Below are 15,602 nucleotides of genomic sequence, written 5' to 3' on the forward strand. Positions count from 1 at the left end.
ATAAATCCCACCCACCCTTCACGGCCTGGCTCACCTCCCACCTCCTTTAGGAAGCCTTTGTCACAAGAAACAGGACAGTGCTTCTGAGCTCAAGGGCTCATGTCAAGGAGGCCCGGGTTCAAATCCAGACTCTGCCCTCAAGCCCCTGGGTGATGTACCAAACTTCTCTGGGCTTCCGAAGATGGTTCATCATAGTGCCTACCTTCCAGAAATCAGGAAGGATTAAGGCAAACGATACAAATAATATACTTAAGCTGTTGTGAGCCCTTCTTCCTATTATGGTCGACCTCCCCCTCCTCTAAGTGTCACAGCCTTACGCTGTCTCTTCTGGGCAAAAGCACCAGTGGATTCCACGCGGCCCCCATTTGCTCAGGCTGAGCCCCCAGCGTCGGTCTACCTGTTCCCAGCTTGGCTTTAACGCTTCTTAACATTCCAAGAGCACGTTGGCTATAACCTAGAACTCACAGAGGCTCAAGCGGACACGACATCCGAGAGTTGCACAAGTAACACAACCCTGGCTCTGAAACGACTCTGTAGAAGTCCCCCTCTTGAGCAGCAGCAGAAATGCATGCCGGGAAGAGCCACACAGAGCCAGAGCCAGTGACAGAGAGAAACAGCCTCTCCCCTTCCCCCACACCGCCACCTTCACAGTCCCTGCTCTCAGCTCCTCACCTTTCCTTCTGATGCTGGAGATGAGACACGAATCCAGTCAGGGTCCACTCTCTTCACACCAGTGTACGATGGGGGAACCCTGGACAAATGGGCCACATGGCAAGTGTCACTTTGGCTGGGATTAAATGGAAAGCCCATGGCTCACAATGGGAGCCGGGATGGCTTCTGTAGGCCCTGTCTCCCACCCCCGTGTGACTCCACCTCCAGTCGGGCCCATTCATCTTCCAACAAGCACCATGGCTGGGATCTCCTGGGCCCCGGAGCCTGCGGGCTTATCCTACTTGTCACTTTTCACTTTTCTCTGGGCTTAACAAGAATCGGAGTAAAAACGCATTTTTGCAATTTAGCCCATGTTTCCAGTTACCAGGGCTTTGAGTGGCTCCCTCCGAAACAAACAAAAACAGGGCACAGAAAAATGTGACTCCTGGAAGGCCGAGTTCTTTAAAAAACAACCAAAAAAACAAACAAACAGGCAAAAACCCTTGAGAGGTCCCGACCAGAGAATCCCAAGGAGTGGCTTCCTCAGCCTGAGGACCGAGCCCCGTGTATCATGGTGTACAAGTTCGCACTACTTCCACAGCAGGAAGTTGCAAAGTTATTAGCAAAGGTAGGCAGGGAAAAAAGCACAACGTGGGCATGATTTTTGAGACCCTATTCTCAAACTAGAAAAGACACAGGGAAAATGAAGAGACCTGAAAGATAAGAAGCCAGTGTTCCCAACACAAGTAAGTCATGCCTCAGCGTTAGCTGTGCTGGAAAGTTCTCCAGTAATGGTTGGCTTAAAAAATAAATAAATAAAATCGCAGTAAAGGCAGGAGAACAAATGTGAAGACGCGGGTCCCAAAGACGAAGACTACCCCCAATTCCCTCACCTCCCCCCCACCCCGCACCACCCCCCAGTTGGAGAATGGTAGTTTCCCCTACAGCTTGGGCCTCTCCAACTTGCTCCTTCCCCTCGCCCCGCTGACCCCCAACCCAAGCTCAGGACCCGGTGATTCGAGCCTTGTGGGTGAGTCCTGCTGTCCCAGGCAGACTGGAAATGGTATTATTCCACCCGTACCAAAATCTCAAGCGATACTCTTGACAAGTCCCCGTAGCCACGGACCGGGTCATCAGCCAGGCAGAGGGGGAGGAGCCCTGCTAATGATTAATTGGATGAGTGCCGGCCGAGCAGGGGGAGGAAGCCCTGGCCCCCGGCGTGTGGATCGAACAGGAGAGGGCACCTTCAGTTCCCATAAGCGGGATGCCACAGACAGCGTACCCCAGGGGAGTGCCTCAAGTGACCTCTGCTGTTAGAGGGGCCCGAGGGAGCCCCGGAGAGGGTGCGAGAGCGCCCCCTAGTGCGGCGCCAGGGCCCGAGGAGGTGCGGCACGGACTAAGGGAGCAGGGAAAGGACCAGGGGAACAGCCCAAGCACATCTCCAGAAAACCTGACGCTGCAGGGGCAGCTGGGGTGGCCCGGGTCTCCGCGCATCCCCTCCCCTGCCCCCACCGAGGGCCCCGCGTGGCTCTGGCTGCAAGGGACCGCAGATCCCCTAGGCCGGGGCGCCCAGGGCCAAGACGCAGCAGGACGTGGCCGCCTGCCTGCCTCGAGCCGAGCGGGGGACATTTACCGGGAGTCTAAGGAGCCGCCGCGCCTCCACTCGGGTCCCCGCTGGGGTGGCGGAACTCCCGCCGCCTCTCTCCAGCCGCCGCAGTCGCAACCGCCAACGCTCCCGGTCGCTCCCTGCGACTGTGGCCCGCGAGGCCAGCTGTTGAATGGCTCGCGTCGAGCGCACCCCGCGCACAAGCGTCCCCGCCGCATCCAAGTCAGCGACGCACGCGCGTGCCCCCGTGCCAACGCCCCGTGCACCCCTCGCCCCGCTGCGGCCCTAGCGGGCTGGCCGCGGCGCGGCTTCCCGGCCCCAGGCTCCCGGCTCCCGGCTGCGGAATCGCCCGCCCGCCTGCTCCCCTCGGTGGGCTCTCGCCAAACCAATTGCCTCCTCTGGCCGGCTCCGCCCCCTCGCTGCCATCCCTCAACTGGCCCTCAGGACCAATGGCAACAATGGGCTAGTCCCGCCCCCTCGATTCCCCCGGGGCCAATCTCCTTCTCCTGAGGACCCGTTCAAGTAACCCCGCCCCTCTCGTGCGGCAAAGCTGCAGCCAAAGTTTATCCCACTGCGCGGTTGCTCCTGACGATGGCGAGGTTGTGCCCAGGCTCCCGCCGCCCCCCAACCCCCCCGCACGAAGTTACAGTGATTTCAAGGCTGCAGCTCACCTGCTCTGCCGACCCCCCACGCGACCTGTTCTTTTGAATGTGAGTATTTCAAAAGCTAACGAGAGAGGTACTGTTGGCCTCATCCCCCAGCAGGGCTGCCGCAAAACGTACGCGCGCCTGGCCAATACTTGCACATCACAGGGTCAGCTGGAATCTCGAAGGTCATCCACTGACTCTGTCCCCGGAATGCTGCGTTTTTGGTTTGCGTTTTGTTGTTGTTGTTTGTCCTGTGTACAGGGGCTCTGCCCTCTAGGCTGGACGACTTCCCGTGACAAAGACTCACTGACACCTTGAACAGCCCCTTGGGTAGCACGAGGTTTAGTGAAATCGGCCCCCTGATAATTTCCGCCCCCTTGAACCCACACAAAGCCAGCTTTGCCCCCCTTTCCACAAGGGCCCAACAATTTGAAGACAAATCTGTTGCTCCAAAGAACTAAGTTCAAGGCTCTTCTTTGAGTTTACGCCACTTCCTTTATTATCTTTCAAAAGCAGAAGCTGGGAAAGAAGTCTCTCCCCGCCCCTCAACCGCCAGCCCCAGGACACAGACCCTTCTGCATAGAGCAGACCCAACCGCCACATCCCTTGTCTAGACGGTAGATTTTTCTACTCCATCTCCGTAGGATGGCATTTGCTTTCCCGACTGCCATATCATAGCTGAAGAATATTAGATTTACTGTCAGCTAACCCCCCAGGGCTCTTTCTCACTGCTGCTGCTGACACAAGGCTCTGTTTTCTACTTGATTAGCTGGTAAATGTCATTGGGTTTTTTTGGGGGGGTGCTAATTTCACTCTTTTCTATCAAGACCTCTTTGCCGGCTCCTTCTGTACTTCTTTCTGTCCATTTGTCTTGCTCCCACCGCCAAGCTCAGGCCCTTACCCTGTATGCAGAACGGCCAAAGAGGCTCCTCACAGAGCACCTTACCCCTCGGCTTGTACCCCCCCTGGGCGACCTTCCAGGGCTCCTGTCCTCATCCATCTGACACCAGAAGCCACAGTGGTCTCTAAAACACGAAAATAATCCTGTCACCCCACCCAGCCTAAAAGCCCACCCACAGCTTAAAAACCTTTCCTCCTCCTTTTCCACACACCCCCCACTTGGCCTCCAGGACGAGCTTCAGAACCCCCACAGAGCATGTGAAACCCTTGGTGATCTGGCCTCACCCGCCCAGGCCTCATTACTAGCTGGTTTACCTCCAACACAGAGCACTCAATACTTGAGATCGACTGACTTCCTGCTGTTTCTCAAATGAGCCGCGCTCTCCAACCATTTCTATGCCTTTGATACAAAGTCTGGAATAACCTGCTCCCTACCCCGCTAATCCTGACCTATTGATTCATTCACTGAATACTACCCTGAGCACCTACATGTGTCAAGTAGGGAGGTATAACAACGTGATTTTTAAAAATCTGGCTTGATCCCTTCATCAGGTGCTTCCCAGGAGGGGGTAATGATTCTGCTTCCATTCCCATAGCCGTACAGACATCAAGCAGCTATTTCTAATGACTGGACTTCAGATTCCTTCAGGCAGCTGAGACTGGGATTGTCTTCCTTGCAGAGTATCATTCAATACTAGTCAGCCTCATTCCATTAAGGTTGACGGTTTGAAGGCCAGAGGTCACGGCCATTTTCCTTCATTTCTTTCACTTTAGCTTACAAAACCCCAACTCGTTGTTAAGATGCTCGGTGTGTGAGAGAGTACGTGCTTATTGCCTATGTTGGGTTCTTTTTCCTCTTCCTTTTTCTTTTTTTAAGATCAGGATCAATCAGACCGACGCTGTATGCTTTGAACTTACACAACATTATAGGTCAATTACGTCTTAAACAATTAGATAAACAGATCAGGATAGCAATTTATAACATACCGTAGGCATTGATGTTTCTGGGTCCGAAGAGAAAGCACATGAACAGGACTGACTGTATGTTATAAAAATGAATCCAGGGACGTCTGGGTGGCACAGGTGGTTAAGTGTCCGTCTCTTGGTTTCAGCACACATTGTCTTGGGGTTGTGAGATGGAGCCCCATGCTGGGCTCTGCACTCACACTCCGTTGGGACTTTCTCTCCCTCTCCCTCTGCCCCTCCCCCCTTAAATAAATAGATAAAGCTTTTAAAAGTGAATCCACTGGAATCATGTAATTACAGAACTTCAGTGTTCGAAGGGACTTCTAAGTTAGTTTAATCAAACCCCACCCTAGCGCTAGAAACTACTCTGTGGGCAGTTTTTCAGCTAAATTTCTTAGCTCCTTGGCCTCTGGAAGCAGGCTGTGCTCTCACTGTGAAAAAATTGTCTCCACATGACTAAGGCATTTGAGGGGTACCCAGAATGCTTCTCTGTCCACTGTTTTCTTTCCTCTAGAGTGAAATGTGTCCTCGGGATCCCCCCCCTTTCAAAATGCAAACCCCTCTTGGAAGAGCCACATGCTAGCATTTTTTAATTATTTAGCATAAGGAAAGCAGCATAGCTCAATAGAAACGTTTGAAGGTGCAGTTTTCAAAGTGGTTTCACTTATGTTGTCAAATTTGATCCTCAGAATAACCCAAGTTCTGAGGGTTGCTGGAGGGGAGGGGAGGGGGAAGGATGGGGAGGCTGGGTGATGGACGCTGGGGAGGGCATGTGCTGTGGTGAGTGCTGTGAAGTGTGTAAGACTGATGATTCACAGACCTGTACCCCTGAAACAAATAATACATTATATGTTAATTTTTTTAATGTTATTAAAAAAAATAACCTGAGTAAGATCTCTTGATTTCCATTTTACGGGGGAGGAAGCTGAGACTCACCTCCGTTAAATCACTGCTCGGGGTATTCAAATCCCAGCTCTGCTGTTAACCTTGGGCAAGAGACCGGGTCACTCTAGGCCTCAGTTTCCCCATCAATAAAATCAAATGAGATGCTTTCCAAGGTTTCTTTCAGCTCTGTCTATAATCTTTCCCCTCCTACAGGCCAAGATCAGGACACGGGGGCCCTGGGCCTTTTTAAGGGTGGCAGGAAATAACTGTGGCATTAGAGGTACATTTTGGAAGGGAGACGCTCCAGCTTGAGAGCAGAGAAAGAAAATCTGAGAAAGTCACCACAAGATGCCCTGAACTCCAAACTTACCTATTCCTTGGGTCTCTAATGCAAGCACTTCAATTCAAATTTTGTGCTAAAAATTCCATCTCATTTGCTCTAATGGTGAAAGAATGTTCTACGTAAAGCTGAATTAAAGTCTGCTTTGGTGAACTGTTTTATCATATTCAGATACAAATTACCAAACCCAATTCCATAAGCCCATTGTGCATCCCCCTGCTTATTCCATATAACAAAAGGGAAGATAAGAAACTGCAGCCTAAGGAAGTCATTGGGAAGGAAAACCAGCAGACAAATGGACGCATTCTAATAATTTATGCAAGTCGTGGGGTGCCCTGCTACCCCTCCCCCACCAGCTCATTTGCTGAGAGCACTGAGATACAGCTAATCTAATGACTCCGTGTTTGCTTAATCTTACTAAGCAAAGACAGGCTTTATGCCTAATATAAAAGGAATTTAAGCTGCCAGGTGAGAAGTGGTGATCTTTAAACTGGTTATGCAAGAAAAAGAAAGCTAATTCCCAAGATGATAAGCCTGCTTAATCGTCTGTTCTTTTTGGACTGTTTAAAAACATGTTTAATTACAGTAGAATCAGTTTTCAATTATGGACGTCTGTCATTTTTTCAGTAAATGGCTCTAAAGTCAGAATAAATAACGCTAACCTACTTCGCCGAGTTCTTACAATGATTAATTAATTGGTTTTAAAGGGTTTCAGAAGTTTTATAAAACAGAGAGATGGAGGAATCAGGAGACCCAGATTTAGTCCAGACTCTGCCTTAGTAGCTGTGTCGCCTGCAGGGGTTTATTTTCCTTCCCTGGGGCTCAGTTTTCCCATCTGTAAGATGAGGGGGAATTGGGCTAGATAATCTATTTTTAGTCTAACATTCTAACACTCTAGGATTCCCCATCATTACACTTACACTTTTTTTTTTTTCTTTTCGTAGTAGTAGCTTAAAACAGCAATTATCCTCTTTTGGTTTTCCTCGAGTTGGATTCCCAAAAAAATTTCCACAATATCCTGCTGCTCCCCAGACACAGTCACTTAGGTATACCGACCCCCCCCCAAAAAAACTGTCCCAATATGAATAGTCCTAAATACAATAAAGATACAGAAAGAAGGGAAAAAATAAAATCTAGACTTTCTCATTCATGGACAAGGGAAGTCCTTCCTTAGAAATTGCTGACCCATGCTTTCCTCTTCCCGCCGTTTTTTTTCCATGCTTTTTTTTCCCAAAGATTTTTATTACTCTGCCTCTTCTCTGAAATGAATGTGGGGCCCTCATTGCCAGCTCTAAAAACACTATGACTATTTATGAAAGGACTTGAGAAAAGGTATTTTATTTATTTATTTATTTTTAAAGATATATTTATTTTATTTTAGAAAGAGAGAGCAAGCACGTGAGTGTGGGGAAGGGACAGAGAGAAAGAAGCAGACTCCCCGCTGAATGCAGAGCCCCGCGTGGGGCTTGATCTCAGGACCCTGAGATCGTGACCTGAGCCAAAACCAGGAGTCCGACGCTTAACTGACTGAGCCACCCAGGTGCCCCAAGAAATGGGACTTTAAACGGAAAATGACAATATATGGAGAGGAAGACAAGCAGAACACAAAATTGTATGTTCAATATAATCTCAATCAGACTAAAAAATAGTGCATCTACCATAGACTGGATGGCAAAACAAGGCTTAGATTTTTTTCCCCTTTAGCTTGGGTTTTTATACTTAATGAGCATGCATTGTGTTTATAATATATATATATATATATATATATATATATATATATATATATATATCTTTTTTTAAAAAAAAGATTTTATTTATTTGGCACAGAGAGAGAAGGAGAGAGCACAAGCAGGGGAAGCAGCAGGCAGAAGGAAAGGGAAAAGCAGGTTCCCCGCTGGGCAGGAAGCCCAATGTGGGGCTCAAACCCAGGACCCTGGGATCATGACCTGAGCTGAAGGCAGATGCTTAACTGACTGAGCCTCCCAGGTGCCCTTACATTGATCTTTAACAGTAGGAAGTGAATCCTTTTTACAGATATCATAGAGCAGTACTTGAAATGGAAGGATTTAGCATCAGATTGCCTGAGTTGGACTCAAGGAGGACTTACCACCTTGAGTGACCTTGTGTAACCTTGGCCAAGTTACTTAATCCCTGTGAGACTGTTTCCCATCTATAATATAGGGATAATACTATTAAAGAACCTCCCTCATAATTTTCAGATTAAATGAGCTACTCCATGTAAGGGCTTGGAATAATGTCTGGCACATTGTAAGCTATGATTTAAAAGGTTAAACATGGGATGTCTGGGTGGCTCAGTCGGTTAGGCTGCTGCCTTCGGCTCAGGTCATGATCCCGGGATCCTGGGATCGAGTCCCGCATCGGGCTCTCTGCTCACTGGGGAGCCTGCTCTCTCTCTGCCTCTGCCTGCCACTCTGCCTGCATGTGCTCTCTCTGTGACAAATAAATAAATAAAATCTTTAAAAAAATAAAATAAAAGGTTAAACACTTATTATAAATATAATGTATGCATGTGGTTTAAAAAAGTACAGAAGACATTAAAATAAAAGGTAAAATGAGAAAGTAGAAATAGTTTTCCCCTTTTGAATCCCCAGCCTTACTTCTACAAGTAATCACTATTACCAGCTTCTTACGTTATCCTTCCAGAATTTTTAACGAGAACCGCAAACATGTATCTTTTAAACACACACTTCCGTGCAAATACAGAATCACAGCATACACACCATTTTACACCTTGTTTTTTCACTTAATGATCTCCCTCGGGAATCTCTCGCTAGCAAACATCTAGATTTACTCATTTCTTTATCGTGGTAAAAAACACAAAATATAAAATTTACCCTTGTTATCATTTTTAAGTGTAGAGTTCCATAGTGTTAAGTATATGCACAAAATGGATCTCCAGACCTTTTTCGTCTTGCAAATCTGACACTCTATACCCATTTTACCACCGTTTTCCCATGGCATTTTATTTCTCCATTCATATCCATTCATATGTACCCATTCAGTTATTTGTCCATTCACCCATCATATCCATATCCATTTATCCATCTGTTTCTTCATCCATTATCCATTCATTTATTTACCCGTTCATTCATCAGTGGCCTTGTGGGCTGCTTCCACCTCCTGGCTATTGTGAATAGTGCTGCCATGAACATGGGTGTCCAAATATCTTTCAGTTCTTTTGGATATATACCCAGAAGTGGGATTCCTGGGTCATATGGTAGCTCCGTTTTTCATTTTTCTTTATGAAGCTTTATGCCATTTCCCACAGCAGCCGCAACATTGTACATTCCCACCAACAGGGCACAAGAACTCCAGTTTCTCCACATCTTCGCCGACACTCATTTTCTGGCGTGTCTCCTTTTGTTTTGTTTTAGAGTAGTCATCCTAACAGCTACATGGTGCTTCACGGTAGGGAAAAAACCTCTGTCAACGAACAGTTGGATGGAGGCTTGTCTTCAGCTATTTCAAATAATGCCACAGTCAACATCCATGTATGAATATCTCTATATACATGCGGGGTTCTTTTTGGCAGAGGAATTGCCAGAACAAAGAGTGTGTGCTTTTTTGGTAACTGGTTTTTTCCCAGCTTGACAAGAAATGGACTTAAGCACAGAATCATGTCTTGGGTGGCTGCAAAACAAGTACGTGTGTGCTATAAGATCTGCTCTTATAGCAATAGAGACTGGGAACACATGCTGGAAGGCAGCCTGGGAGGAAATGTTTGACAATCACAGTCCTATCTCTAGAGCAGATCAAAGATGTTATGCCCCAAGAACTTTTTGTTTTTTAAGTAATCTCTATGCCCCGCGTTGGGGCTCTAACTCATGACCCTGAGATCAAGAGTCGCGCGCTCCGCCAACTAAGCCAGCCATGTGCCCCCAGTCACTGTTTATTATAAAATAATTTCAGACTTACAGAACAGTTGCAAGAACTTCCGTGTTTCTTTAACCCAAGTTTCCTCAATTGTTAACACTTTGTTAATTTGCTTTATCATTTCCTTTTGATAGTACGATATTTCTTTTGTTCCTGAACTGAGGGTGGGGGCTTCTGGAATATAATTCAGGATCAGACATGATATTAGTCATTTGCATCTAGCCTCCCTTAATCTGGAACAGTCCCTCAGAGTTGTCTCTGCCTTTCAGACATGCCTTTGTTTTCATTATTTATTATTTATATTTTTTCAGGTTTTATTTTTAAGTAATCTCTACACCCAACGTGGGGCTCAAACTCATAATCCCAACCAAGATCAAGAGTCACATGCTTCACCAGCTGAGCCAGCCAGTTAAAGAACAGAATGTCCTGGGTTTTTCTTCCTGAACTATCTGAGTGTAAGTTACCAACCTGGTGTCCCATCACCCCTGAATAATTCAGTGTGGTTTTGGATATCTTCCTATTTATGACACAGCCCTCAAAATCAGGCAATTAACAGTAATAGATTATTATAGATTTATTGATTGTTTTATTATTATTTTTATGTATTAATAATAATTATTATTAATTTGAAATTATCAATAGATTATTAACATCTAATCCTCATGTCCCACTCAAGCTTCATTGGTTATCCCTGTATGGTGCTTTTCGTTTTTCTTTTCTTTTCTTTTTTTTTAAAGATTTTATTTATTTGAGAGAGAATGAGAGAGAGAGAGAGCATGAGAAGGGAGAGGGTCAGAGGGAAAAGCAGATTCCCTGCAGAGCAGGGAGCCCAATGCGGGACTAGATTCCAGGACTCTGGGACCATGACCTGAGCCGAAGGCAGTTGCTTAACCAACTGAGCCACCCAGGCGCCCCATTTGGAGCTTTTCATCGTCACATTTTCTTCACCTCCTTGAGTCTGGAACAGTTCCTTGGTCCTTCATTGACTTTCAAGACCTTGGTACTTTTGAAGACTACAGGCCAATTATTTTGGAGAATGTTTGGGTTTGGGTTTGTCTGATATTTCCTCGTGATTCGGTTCAGGTTATGCATCTTTGGCAGGACTGTGATAGAAGGGACGCTGTAATCCACATCCCATCAGGGTGGAGTGCGATTTCTATGTGTCCCATTATCCATGATGCTCAGTTGACGATCATTTGACTCAAGTAGTATATGTCAGGCTCCTCCACTGGAAAGTTATGCTTTGTAATTCACAAATATTTTATGGGTAAGTGCTTTGAAACTGTGTAAGTCTTCCATTTCTCATCAACCTTTCACTTCATTTATTTATGTGGGGATAGATTTAATGGTTTCTTATCTTATTCCATGGGTTGTAATCCATTCCTTTCGTCATTTACTTTGATGCCCAAGTTGTCCTCAATTTGGCCACTGGGGGCGCCTTTGAGCTGGCTTTGGGTCTCTTTGACCTGTCCCCATCATTCCTTGAGTGCTTCCTTACTTTCTGGCCCAACATAGTCCAAGCTCATCTTGTGCTTTCGCTTACTCCGTCCTGAAATCAGCCATCTTTCTGAGAAACCTTGGTTCCCTTTAGTGGAAAATAGCCACTAAAAAGTTTAGGAGCCAAATCTGGATGCCAGTTGTAGATATTACCTGTGTGTTGCTGCTCCCTGGCCCTCTCAGAGGCTTCACTTCTATACCTTTACTCACATGCTTACACACACACACACATACTCTCTCTCTCTCTCTCTCTCTCTCACACACACACACACAGATTTTATATCTATAACTGCCTCTATAGCTATAGCTATCTCTGTATGTATCTAACTGTGAGTTCACTCTGATGTATCCTGTCCAACACCATGGGGCTAATTCCAGTGTGATCACTTTCTGTATTTCTAACAAGTTGAGACAATGAGAGAACTAGTTTCTAGTTTCTATAAGGTATTCATTTTATCCATCCCCCTGTATGTAACTGTGCTGGGAAGTACCTTTTCTTTTTTTCATTCATTCATTCATTCATTCATCCATCCATGAAATCTCTAAGCCCAATGTGGGGCTTGAACTCACAACCCCAAGATCAAGAGTCACATGCTCCACTGACTGAATCAGCCAGGCGCCCCTCTTTTCTTTTTCGACAGTAACTACCATTTATTGACTGCTTATCATATGCCAAGAACTGTTCTACCTGCTTCACCTGGAAAATCTCATTGAATTCCCAGTTTCCCTTGTGATGTGGGCATGAGAGGAAATTGAAGCACAGAGACAGTAAGTTACTCAAGGTAGGATAGCTAGTTTGGATGGAGCCTGGGTTAAACGAAAATCTAAATGACTTCCTAAGCACTGTGCTATTCTTCTTTCTTCTTTTTTATTGTGTAAGAACACTTCACGTGAGCTCTACCCTCTAAACAGATTTTTAGGCATACGATAAGCACAGGACTGGACAGATCACTAGAATACACTCATCTTACACGATGAAACTTTATACCCTTGAACAGCAATTCTGCATTCCACCCTTCCCCAAATCCCTGCCATGTTTCCATGAATTTGACTATTTCAGATACCTCATCCTAGCAGAATCATGCAATATTTGTCCTTCTGTGATCAGCTGATTTCACTGAGCATAATGTCCTCAAGGTCCACCCATGTTGTTGTTTATGCCAGGCTTTCATTTTTTTTTTAAGATTTTATTTATTTATTTGATAGAGATCACAAGTAGGCAGAGAGGCAGGCAGAGAGAGAGGAAGGGAAGCAGGCTCCCTGCTGAGCAGAGAGCCCGATGCGGGGCTCCATCCTGGGATTGTGACCTGAGCCGAAGGCAGAGGCTTTAACCCACTGAGCCACCCAGGCGCCCCCAGGCTTTCATTTTTTTTAAAGATTTTATTTAGTTAGTTAGTTATTTGATGAGGGGAGCACAAGCAGGAGGGAGAGGGAGAAGCAAACTTCCTGCTGAGCAGGGAGCCTGACGTGGGGTTCGATCCCAGGACCCTGGGATCATGACCCCAACCAAAGGCAAATGCTTATCTGACCGAGCCACCCAGGCACCCCAGGATTTCATTCTTTTGTAAAGCTGAATAATAACCCATTGTATGTATATACCATATTTTCTTTATCCACTTATCTGTTGATGGACACTTAGATCATTTCCATACTGTGGCTACCATGAATACTGTTGCAGTGAATGTGGGAATACAGACATCTCTCTGAGATCCTAATTTCAATTCTTTTGGCTCTGTGCCCAAAAGTAGGATTGCTGGATCATAGCAATTTTCAATTTTTTTTGAGGGAACCCCATACTGTTTTTCCACAGTGGCCGCACCATTTTACATCCTATGAACAGTTCCAATTTCTCCTCCTCTTCGCCAACATTTACATGCTGCCTTTTGTGATAACAGCCATCTTAACAGATATGAGGTGATTTTGATTTGCATTTCCCTTATGATTAGGGACGTTGATCATGCTTGCTTATACTCATTGGCCATTTCCATGTCTTTGTTGAAGAAATGTCTATTTAATTCTTTTGCCTATCTTTACAATCAAGCTATTTGGTTTTTTACTATTTATATGGTTATAAGAGTTTCTTATATATTTTGGATATTCACTCTTTACCAGATGATGTTTGGCAAATATTTTCTCCCATTCCATAGGTTGCCCTTTCACTCTGTTGTTTCCTTTACTATTACTGTGCAGAAGCTTTTTAGTTTGGTGTAGTCTTATTTGTGTATTTCTGCTTTTCATTGTGCAACACCATAGGTGTCATAGGCCTAAAATTGCCAAGATCAAGGTCATGAAGTTTTCCCCTGTTTTCTTCTATGAGTTCTACTGTTTCTTGTCTTACCTTTAAATCTTTAATATATTTTGAGTTGATTTTTATGTATCCTTCAAGATAAGGGTCCAATTTCATTCTTTGTGTGTGGATATCTAGTTTTCTCAACACCATTTGTTAAAGGGACTATTGTTCCCTCATTGTGCATTCTCGGCACCCCAGTTGGCTGTTTACTGCACATGCATGGCTTTATTTCCAAGCTCTTTCTTCTGTTCCATTGGTCTATATGTCCATTTTTATGTCAGTGCCATACTATTTTAATTGCTGTCACCCTGTAATATATTTTGAAGTCAGGAAATGTGTCGCCTCCAGCTTTTTTCTTCTTTCTCAAGATTGGTTTGGCTATTCATAGTCTTTTGTGCTTCTCTAAAAAATTTAAGATTGTTTGTATTCCTGTAAATTCTACCCTAGGGATTTTCATGGGAATTGCCTCAAAACTGTAGATCACTTTGGATGGTTTTTCAAAGATGTCCCCCAACGATCCCTGCCCAGTAGTATTCTCTTACTTGTGTAATCACTTGCCCTTGACTATGAGCTGGATCTAGTGAATCACTTCTAATGACAGAATCCAGAAAAATGTATAGGATGTCACTCACTCACAAGGTTACAGGAAGATTCTGGCTTCTAATTCCATAGGTTGCCTTTTCACTCTGTTGTTTCCTTTACTGTGCAGAAGCTTTTTAGTTTGGTGTAGTCTTATTTGTGTATTTCTGCTTTTCATTGTGCAACACCATAGGTGTCATAGGCCTAAAATTGCCTGGCTTGCTCACTTGTGCGCTCTCTCTCTCTCTCTCTCTCTCTTGCCCCCTCACTTGCTCTCAGGGAAGCTGGCTGACCTGTGGAGAGTCCCATGGAGCAAGGAGCTGAGGGAGCCTCCGGGACAACAGCCATGGAGGTACTGAGGCCCTGTCAGCAACTCCTGAGGAACTAAATCCTGCTAACAACCATGTGATCAGGCTGGGAAGCAGACGCTCCCCAGGCTGAGCCTTCAGATTGGAGCTTTGTGAGAGACCGAGCCAGAAGCACCCAGCTAGGCTGTGCCCAGATTCCTGACACACAAAAACTGATTTAATAAATGTTTGTTCTGAGCCACTGAGTTTGGGGGTAAACTGTTACACACAGATAATGTAGTAAGCCATCTCCCACTTCCACTGCCTCCCTCCCCAACGCCATGTAGGCTTGCCCTGTTTCGGGCCTCTTGTTCTCCATCACTGGCCACCACTCCCCATAGATTCCCTCTTCGTCCCACTCGGGCTGTCACTCCCTGTCACGCCACTCCATCAGGGGGGTGCCCTTGTCAGCCCCCTCAGGCTCTGACTCCCCACATCACCTCTCCCCAACATAGATGTCCTCCTCATCCCACTCGGCCTCTAACACTTCACGCCACTCCATCACGGGAGGCCCTCATCGGCCCTCTCAGGCTCTGCTCCCTACACCAAACTGTCCTCCCCTGAGCATCCTCATGTCCTCCTGCTTGGACTCTGATCCCTCCTACGAGTCTGCTCCACAGGGACACCCTTCATACCATGCTACCTCCGTGGGGAGCCCCCACACTCCCCACCATGGATGGCTATCCCACTCTGCTTCACCCAGGGGCTTTGTTATTTTTAAAGTAGGCTCCCAGGGCTTGAACCCACAACCCTGAGCTCAAGACCTGAGCTGAGATTAAGAATCGGACGCTTAACCAATTCAGTCATCCAGGCATGCCTTCACCCAATGGCTCTGGGACTGAATTTTTCAGAAAGGCGAGGCAGAAGGATAGAGTATGTGCAGTTTTATGTTCAACATGCAGATTGCCAAATCACCCTCCAAAAATCTTACATCAGTTTACACTCTGGTCTCCCTCCTTTGCTTGTTTCACACGGTGCTGGTTGGCTTTTCCTGCCTAGC

At 46.1% G+C, this 15,602-nt stretch overlaps 1 protein-coding gene and 1 long non-coding RNA gene across 5 annotated transcripts in view; one reads left to right on the top strand and one right to left on the bottom strand.

Annotated features, from left to right (window-relative positions):
• LOC131821657 (A-kinase anchor protein 17B-like) overlaps positions 1-2,609 on the bottom strand; it is a 28,232-nt gene extending 25,623 nt beyond the window's left edge. For 2 of the 4 annotated variants that reach the window (XM_059157914.1, XM_059157911.1), the window contains exons 1-2: positions 2,285-2,609; positions 673-751 (exon numbers count right to left, since the gene is read on the bottom strand). The gene's annotated coding sequence lies outside the window, so the exon portion shown is untranslated. Of the gene's footprint in view, positions 1-672; positions 788-2,284 lie in introns of all 4 variants that reach the window. The other 2 variants (XM_059157912.1, XM_059157913.1) reach the window with 2 other exon arrangements.
• LOC131821659 (uncharacterized) lies at positions 2,580-14,800 on the top strand. The gene is made up of 3 exons (XR_009349960.1): positions 2,580-2,967; positions 10,201-10,344; positions 14,535-14,800. It is a non-coding gene; the product is annotated as an uncharacterized LOC131821659 (long non-coding RNA).
• The last annotated feature ends 802 nt before the right edge of the window (positions 14,801-15,602 follow it).

Source organism: Mustela lutreola, chromosome X (genome assembly GCF_030435805.1).
Source record: "Mustela lutreola isolate mMusLut2 chromosome X, mMusLut2.pri, whole genome shotgun sequence".
Classification (NCBI taxonomy): Eukaryota; Metazoa; Chordata; class Mammalia; order Carnivora; family Mustelidae; genus Mustela; species Mustela lutreola.